Source organism: Neolamprologus multifasciatus, chromosome 15, assembly GCF_963576455.1.
Source record: "Neolamprologus multifasciatus chromosome 15, fNeoMul1.2, whole genome shotgun sequence".
NCBI classification, from domain to species: domain Eukaryota; kingdom Metazoa; phylum Chordata; class Actinopteri; order Cichliformes; family Cichlidae; genus Neolamprologus; species Neolamprologus multifasciatus.
In genome coordinates, this window is record NC_140453.1 from 11,971,235 (window position 1) to 11,981,196 (window position 9,962).

Genomic DNA, 9,962 nt, shown 5'->3' on the forward strand with positions numbered 1-9,962 from the left:
TACACTACAGCTCCACCGTAGTATGACTGATAGTGGTTAAGTTTATTTTTTATCTAAAACTGATGAAGAAGTAAATGAAACACTTTAGACACCTTTGAAGTTCTGTCAAAGATATACAGTTCATGAGTTTGTAACTTTTTGGGAAAATCTGCACTGAAGGAATTTGGGACTATTAAATTTCTGTGAATCACATTTTTGGGGGGATAATTTTGAGTGTAGGACAGTCCAGGATGAGAGGAACCACTGAGTGAAAGAAGTGAGTCTAGATATTTTCAGGTATAAAATACATAAAATTGCAGCCCTCTTCTATTGCGTGGGAGTCACTGTGAGTCCTATGACGGTAAGTCAGAACTATGTGTCCGTGGTGTCACAATGCAGCCTGCAGCTGGACAAGAACAGCGGGCAGCAGACTGAAGTAAGGTGAGATGATCTGGACATTCTAGTCATCAGATAGAAAGCAGAAATGAGATGAGAAATAACAAGTTCAGCACTCATAAGAGCAGATAACCACGATGTGGTCCAATATTCAGGAATAGCCTACAACTAAATATCTTTCACATGGCACAAGAAAGCCTGCACTTTTTCTTCATAAGTGCAACAAGAACACAAGTTAAGGACCACAACGACACCGGTCTTGAATGAATTACCTAGGAAGTTCATGTCTTCTTGCTGCTCATGAGCGCAAAAAGCTGACAACTTAAAAAATGCTTCATTGTTGTGGGCAGCTGCTAGAATAGTCTTTAGCAGTGCATTAAACTGTACTCCAACGCACTTTTCAAATTGAGTGGGTTTACGTTTTGACTTGCTTAACTAATATCTATTTTCTAATCAGACTAAAAGGATTTTGATTAGAATATCAATGCAAATGGAGACCTGTGAAAATACTTTTGCAAAAATGATTTATGAAGTTTTATTTATTTCGGTTTTTTCAATACTCAGAAGCAGATTTATGGCATAACAAATCAGAGCCTCAGACTGGCTGATACAGTATCATTAAACCATTGTTTGTAGTCGTATTCAAAACAGCTCACAACTATTTTTCTCCATCTGAGTCTCGAGGTAGATGGACATCGTTGACAGTTTGGCAAAACAGTAATGCTATTTATGCTATCAAATCAGCTTTAATGCTTTTCCTTTCATTTATTTTGATAAATTGTGTTTTTGAGACACTAATCCATCCTATGATTTAGCAATAAACAACAGCGCTGACATGACAGAAACTAATGTCCTGTTTGGTGTGTCTGTAGAAACTGTACCACACATATTTGTCAGCTTTTGAACTAAATAAGACTGGACAGGTATAAGTTACTATGTGAAAGGAGCTTGTTTGAGCACATAATTAAGCCTTTGGAGAAAGAAACTAGAGATTGTGACCATGCATAATAAATAGGCCTGCCTCCTAGCTCTATCGCCATGCCTGAATCAGTGATGCCTGATGCCCTAGCTGACAACTCAGTTAGCATGATAATCATAAGATCAATGAGTGGTAAATGATCCAGTGAAAGACATACCCATCATCTTAGCACATCTCTGCAGGGAGAAGGCTAGCATGTGTCTGTTTTCACATTTGTTGTTGTTTGTTCATGAGGGTAATTTTTCAGATAGCAGACTGAAATATTCCTTAATTTCGGTCATCGAATAATTTGGTCTGCACCTTAATAAAAGTATGTATTGTTGATTTCATATATATATTTGAACTTATTCAAATTTAAATTTGCAATAGAACCAACTTAATCTCCGTGCACAGTTTTTACAACATGTTATTTACAGCGTAACAGAAGCGCTGACTTAACCATGTCTGTGAATGTATTACTGATCTTACAAGAGACTGCTAATACACTAAGGGAAACACATCAGCTATGGCTCCCCTGATCCCACCGTGTTAGTCGTAATCATAGAGCCCCAGAAGGCCACTGGGGGAAAGAGGGTGACCTAAAGTGAGCTGACAGGGGACAGAGTGTGACTCTAGTATGCTTCGTCACACTGCACATCTTCCCACTATTTGACATGGACTCTCTGCCAGAACAGATAACACTAACCACAGAGCAGAGAAGTAATGTGCCAGATGAACCACACTATAGTAAAATTTGTACATGTATTTTTTTTAGTGCTATCAATAGATTTAAAAAAAAAAAATTACTAATTAATCTCACAATTTTCTGTAATTAATCGCGATTAATCACAATTACTTGATCAATAGCCTGGTTGCAATTACATTTAAGCTTGTAACTGACATTTATGCAATATAATGAAGTAAATGCAGAATAAACACAAAGAATGTGTGCTTAAACTCAAAGAGAATTTGAATAGTTTTCTTCAATCTTTTAACAATACAACTTTTAAAAAAAACTATATACTAATAGGTAAGTTGACACTAATATATTATATATATTAGTGATGTCAAACAATTAACATGTTTAATCAGATTCATCACAGGGTTACTGTGGATTAATTTTGATTAATCACGATTAAATATCATTCATTTTTATTCTATATTAATCGCATTTCATTTTGCATGAGCACACAGACTCGAGAAAAAAGGGAAAATATACGCACTTAACACGTTTACTGAACTTCTTGAGCATTCATGTTAACAAAAAACTCTGTAAACATTTATCCACTCTCTCTCTGTCACTCTTGGGGAGGCACTTCAAGTCCTTGAAACGAGGAACCAAAGCTATGTAAAGCACAACATTATTAATAGGTCTGCAGTTTGTTGCAACCCACTTGGCAATTATGTCAGTCAATATTTCCGAGGTAGACTTACTGAGTCCCCGATGCTGCGTGAGTGGTTTGTCGCAAGCTGGGTGACGCGATAGTCGAAGTCCTAGCAGCATCCACAGCTAATGTATGCTTTGCGTCAATGTGATATTTTAAGCTGAAAGTGCTTTGGTGAAAAGAAAATTCCTTCTTGCACAACGTGCATAATACCTTATGCCGGTCGACTGTTCCGTCTTGTTATTTTTTTAATACTCAAATCTCCCCTAGAGAGGGCCAATGAGCGTTTATCATCTTCCATACTGAGTTTATTGGTTCAGCTGCCTGTCACCACCAGATCTACTGCCCATTTGCGCTTGTGCCAAGGTAACTCTACTTGGACAAACTGCCCAAAATGTGTTGACAGAAACATTTCAGGGATTTTGAGTCATTCTGCACTCCAGATGTGTTAATTGCGTTAAAAATTGTAATTGCGTTGACCGTGATGGCAGATTAATTTGGGTTAATACGTTAATTTTGACAGCACGAGTATTTTTTCATTATCCCCTTCTCATTGTATCTTTCTCCTACTCCACCACTACTCACTTTTTACTCGCTCTCATCCTTATTTCCATCTCCTTCCCTTCCTCTTCGACTCAAACCTAAATACCTTAATACATTAAAATGTACATAAACATTCTTATTTATTCCTGATATTGTCACAGTCACTTATTATCAGCAGATTAGACATCCAATCCAATTCCACAGCGACAACCGCCAGCTAAACAATAACAACAGCTCGTTCTAAGCTAACATTATGCAAGCTAATGTTAGACTTAAGTGTCTTAAAAACCAAACTTCCTTCTAATAAACAGTGTAATTACATTGTCACAAGTGTCTGAGTCCAACACTGTTGGACCCACTACAAAGAAATGTTTCACTAATGCCAACTAACAGCAGCTAACAGTGGATGAAAGCAGCTAACAGAGGCAAAAACAGAAACGCAAACAGAGAAGTTCAGAGCTCACCTCGGTGTCCCTGTAGTGGGACAGAAGTGAGCTTCACTGACTCATCAACATGTATCAAACTCCTTTCACAAAGTTTTACAGCGCCCTGCAGAGTTAATAGATGTGGACACCCACCATAATGACCCTGCAGTCATATTGACAGCTGAGGTTAACAGCGGACTGACAGCCTGCACTCACTACAGATACACTACCGCAGCCAGAGTTGTTTGTCCTATGGCATCCACCTTAGCTAAGATTATGCACTTAAATTGAAAGAGCAAAGAAATCACACAACAACTACGACTAGAATCTGCAAAGTACTTACATCTAGTGGTGCCATTTTACATACTGTACCATTAAAACTGGAGATAAGTTGTTTAAAATTCAGGAGCAAGAGCAAGAGGTTAAGATCGCCAATGTCTCATCCACTGGGGAGTATTTAAATTATATCAAGCCCTACAGTTGATAGAGTACAGATTTTTAGAAATATATACACATGTGATTGTGCTAATGTTAATTTTATTTGAGATGCAGAATTTAGAATTAACCAATATAATGAAAAGTCATCATTCTGTAATATCATTGTAATAAGACCTTATGCACAGGAAGTCATTTAGGATACCATTGTACATACAAATTGTTATGGTCAAGGCAGGCTTGGATTTTGCTCTTTCCAGTCTATCTCTAGTCTCACATGAAGTTACCGGACTACACACACTCTGCCTCCGCTCACCTTGCCACTCTGGATATTTGTCTGTAACCTCTCCTGTGCTCCTGCTCCTGCTCCACAAACAAGTGAGGTTGTTGAAGCAGACCATAACAATCCATCCAAGCTCACCTCGCCCACTGCTAATACGTCTGTCCTCTCTAAAGCCAGAGAGTAGAATGTGACACTCACCACCTCTCAGTTAATTCTAGTTTACTGTTCAATAAACACAGTAAATGTGAGTCATGTGATCTCAGGAGGAGTCGTATTAAAAAGTGATGTTTCTGTAATAAAGGCTTGTTATTCCCCCAGACCTCACTGTAAGCTGACGAACCATCTTGAAGAAAGGATTATACGAAAGGTTCACAGTTGGATTATAAAATGAGGAGTACGGGAGGATTAACTATAGCCAAACAAATGCGATATGAAAATTGGATTAATTTTTTTCTTCTGTGCTCGTTCTGTCGTGTTGGATTACGGACGTCACAGAACCTAGTGGACTTACTACTTCCTCATCCGGTCTTCAACCATCACTGATGGAGAAGAAATATAGAGATTGGCCAGACAACTATCTTCGTTTTTCTCTCTACAAAATCAGTCGTAGTCATCCAGCAGCAGCTTTTGATTATCTTTAGTGATTTATGAAGTGATTTGTGCACTCATGGCACTCATAATTTAAGGTTTTAATGTGATTGAGCTGCATGCTTTGCCACTGCTTAAATCCTTTAATTTGTGGGTTCTTCGTTTAACAGTTAAGGTTAAAGGTTAAGTTTTTTCAGGTTGTTTTAAGATGCATAGATAAAAGGTCCTTGGTGTCTATGTTCCTCATCACTTAAGTAAAAACCAAGCAATTCACCAAGTGTACAGATATAGAGGAGAGCTGCCATTAACACGTGTTTTATACATGTTTTTCTTACCCCCACCTCCCATCCTTAACACCCGATGTGACATCCACCCTGTTGTTCTCTCTCTAAAACCTTTCACACCCAATAACTAGGGCAAAGTTCAGTTATTTATTACAATGCTTACATTTTCTAATCCATATACTGTACATAATTGTATATTTATATGCTGTCCTTCAACAGGCTTTATCATTAGCTCAACCACACATGAATATTATTACTCTGTGTACTTCAGTTACATGCTGCTTCTTTTTCATTACTTCTTTTTAGCTCAGTTACATATACATGCCCTGTATTTATGAATCACAGCATATTCAATATATCTTCTTTTATTCAAAACCATACATGGTAAAGTCAGAAATTCTCAGATTTCTCTGTCTCTCACCATGGATGCACACACGCTCTGTTGACTTGGTTCTCTCACTCACACAGACAGAGCCAAGGACGCGCCGTAGTCATATCAATGCTCCCAGAATCTAGGTGAAACGGTCAGGCAGCAAAATCATTCCATTACTCAAACTACATTTTTGGTTCTTGATTATACATTGATTACAATAAAGCATGAGTAACAATTAGCAAAATGGCATATAAATAAACTCTGCTTTAGCACTCTGTACCACTTTCTTATTTAAAGGATGGATGTTAAGTCCTTTTATTCCACTTTAGGGTAAAGATAAGCCCAGGGTTCGCAATCTCTTTGACACTCCTGGGGTAATACTCTTTAGGAGGAGAGATCCAAGCCCTTTAAATAGGTCCAGGGGTCACAGGGATCTAATAGACCAAAGCTCAATATACATCAGCTGATATACATCAATAAATGTTAACCTGTTCTTCATACATGTTGTCATTTCCATGCCCCAGCCTCCTTCTCTCTTCCTGTTTGTCATTTCTTAGGTTTCATGTCTGAAAGCTGCTGAAATCCTCAGTGAGGCCTCAAAAACTGAAGCATCAAGCCTGGTTACTCATTTATCAGTCTTCATTACCAATAAACATTGTTTATTGCTTGGGGTTTTAGTCTTTCCCTGTGGTAAATAAGCATTTACTAGGCTGGGAGGCAAACTGATTGTATAAAGTTGGGGTTTTCAGTGTGCTGAAAGCTGATGATGTGCATCTTATCGTTAACATGGTATTAGGAGGCTAACTAGATAATGACTCACTCCTCACAATGGGAAGCAAATTAAGATTACCCATCAGCTAATGGGCCATCTTTGGACCTGATGTTATTTCCTCCTTCTCAACATTACGCCATGTGGCCTGATGGATAACTCTTACAGGGTAATTTCTCTGTCTATGTTTGGCAACAGCACCCTTCGGTGAAAAGCAAAATTGCTTTGTGGAGCTTTTTCTTTCCCCGGATGAAAGTCCGCAGTTATGCTTGTTAAGCCGAGGTGGGAGGTGAAAGGCGGGAAAGCCCAGGTGCTGTCAGTATCATCAACAGTTCATTTGGTGTGTTCATTGTGCCTTTGGATGATGAATCTGAAAATCATTAATAGGACGGTCCTGTGTGTGGAGGAATGTGGAGACATATGGCTGCCAGTGCGCAGGTCCGCCAGACTCATAAATCACCAGTGACAATGGATAATGAATGCAGGCCCATCAGAGAAGATTGGTTTGCCCATCTGTATATACGCTCTCTAAAGTAATGGCAGAATTTATATTTACAAGAAAATCAGTGTTCAACATGAGCTACGTGTGGCAGCATGGATAGGCAAAGACCAGGATAGCAAACACCGTCAACTAAAGTACAACATGCAGCCCCAACAAGCACAAACACAGACTAAAAAACTTACAAACACATCTTTATTTTAATATAATGCACATCTACTTGTATTATTCCACTTTCTGCATTTTGCATATTCTTTTCCAGATCTTTCCTCACTTTGCTTTGCCTTCATTACTGATCTAGTGTTCTCAGCACATCTGGCCACAGTAGCCAGACAGATGGTTAGTAGATGAGTCCTGTCTCTAGTCCGGGGATTTAGCCAGGTGTTCCGAACTTACTTCAGGAATAGATTCGTGCTATCAAATCCCAGAAGATATTAGTAAGGGCCTCTAGGCAGCACCTTGGAGGCATCAGTGTCTGGTTGTTGAGTCCGAATATGATTGCAAAACCTTGAGGCAATATTCAGAGGCAAATTAGTTTTGAAATGAAGGCTAATATTATACCGCAAGTTGTCATATACGGTTAGAAAAAAGCGACAGATTAAAGGGGGGATTTTGGTGAAGTTCATATAGTTAGTTAATGAGCCATTTGAAGAATTTACACGCACAGTCAAACCATGCACACTAAGACTACCTTCTAATGACTTTGCAAATGAAGCATCAACGGAAAGAGGTTTGCACTGTTTGACTTCATCTATATTTCTTTATCTTCAGAAAAGAAAGTGGAATTCACTGTCAATCTTTCAACCTGAGTATACAACGTGTCGCTTTCTCACTCCTTCGCTCTCACACACACACTTGCATGCAGATACACACACAAGTATACACAATTTCACTTGAAATCCCTACCTAAATTATGCTGCAACTCTGGGGGCCTGTGAAACTGCCAAGCTGATGGGAAGGCAGGAGGGGATTGTGGGTAATTTCATGTCACATTTCCAGCAAACGAATGTCTCTTTGGACGGATAATAGCCTACAGCACGCGCTGACAGAAAAGGCAAAGTCACAGTGCACCTTTTCATCAAATAGTTTTCCAGAGACAGTTTTATGAAGAGTTTTCTGAGGAGGAATTTTCCACATTTATAAATTAGCATAGGCACATAAAAATTGGTTGTTTCCCTGAATATTGCTTCCCTGGTTTTAGTGCCTCGGTTAATAATATACAGAAAGTGGTACGTGAGGAGCCTAAAAAACAACCAAGGCATCCAAACAACTCCTATCTTCTTTTTTATATTTTGTTTGGCACTTAACCTCTTTATATGTGCACGTCACACCTATTCACACCACTAGTGGGTTGTTTGCTTTATGTAATTCATAAAGCCCTGTTTTTTTTAGTAGTTCATTTTTAATCGGGTTCTTGTTTAGTATTTCGTGGGGTTTGGTTCCTGTTTTGTATTCTGTGATGGTCTTTTAGGGGTTCGAATATCTTACAGTCCCAGAGTTCCCAGTGTTTTCGCAATGTCAGTGCCTTGTACAATCTTTATCTTTTGGATTCTCACCGCCTTTTTATTTTAGTAATTGCTTTTCCTTCTGTGTCTCCGGTGCTTTTACTTCCTGTCTTGTCTTGCCTCCTTTATGACCATTATCTGTGGCTTAATCGTTTCCACCTGTGTCTCTGAGTTTAATCAGCCCACTATTTAAATGCACTCTTGTCTTTTACTTTGTCCGATCGCCTGCTTTTGCTCCTGTTTTTCTCTATTTATCATTCCTGCTGCTCCACCTGCTTCCTATGGATTATTGTTTTGTTCTTTCTTTCTTTTTTCTGTTTTTTGCTCTGTCCCCCTTCCAGTTCAAAACATAACACACATATCTCCGCTTTCATTTTGGGGGAAAAAAAAAGACAAATTGCTAAAAAAAAAAAAGAAGCAATTTTTCAAAACAAAAGTCATCTCCATCTTCCTGTGCTTTTATTGATAGGAATGAGGCAGGAAAATGCAAATGTCATGAATTTTAAAAAGACTTTATATGCTATGTCTTCCCACCACCAGCACCTTTATTCTGTATCTAAGCCTATGACTGTGTGCTTGCAACAGAGACAGGGTAGATATTTTGGATACATTTGGAACCTGATAAAATGGATTGGGATTTCTCTATTTCCCAACCAGAAGTGAAAACTAGCAGCTAACTTATCTTAGGAACTAGATCGGGGAATAAAATTACTTGATTTAAGCTGCAAGATCTCCAGACCAGTCTTCTCTACTGAAATCTGAGGATGTCTAACAGGACTTCTTTACCTATTCCAAATACATTTGTGTAAATCTAACAGACCTAAAAATGAAACGTATGCTTCGGGACTATTAACAGCAGCAGCAGACTTGTTTTATTATTCAGCACTGCTTGAATAATAAAAGCAAATGTGAAGCTTTATCAACATGCTGTGAAATATTAGCATTTTGCTGCTGGTGTGAGACAGGAACATACATTTCTTTTGAATAATCCACAATCCCGAACCTGCCATTAGTTTTTGCTGAGCTATAACAATGTCGTCCTATGTCCTCTTGCTGTCAGGTGCCATTAAATGTCTCTAATGGTTGTCTATACTATTAGAGAATACTTGCTTCAGTTTTAAGAAACACAAATGTGGTGACAGATTTCAGCAACGAGGGTGATGTGCAGAGCTGTAGCTACTACAGAGGGATAAAGCCGGAGTGAAAGGGAAAGTTTACAAGATGGTAGTGAGATCGGCCAAGATGTATGGTCTGGAGATGATGGCGCAGGAGGTGGAGCTGGAGTTGTGAGAGTTGAAGATTAGAGAGACAGCTCAGGTTGAGCAGTTTGGAGATAATGTTAGAAAGGAGAGGCTGAGATAGTTTGGACATGTGCAGAGGATAACAGATAATGGATATATTAGACAATGGATGCTGAAGATGGAGCTGCCAGGCAGGAGGAAAAGAGAAAGACCACAGAGAAGATTTGTGGATGTAGTGAAGGAGGACATGCAGAGGGTTGGCGTGTCAAAGGAGGATATTAGGGATGAGATGAGTGGGA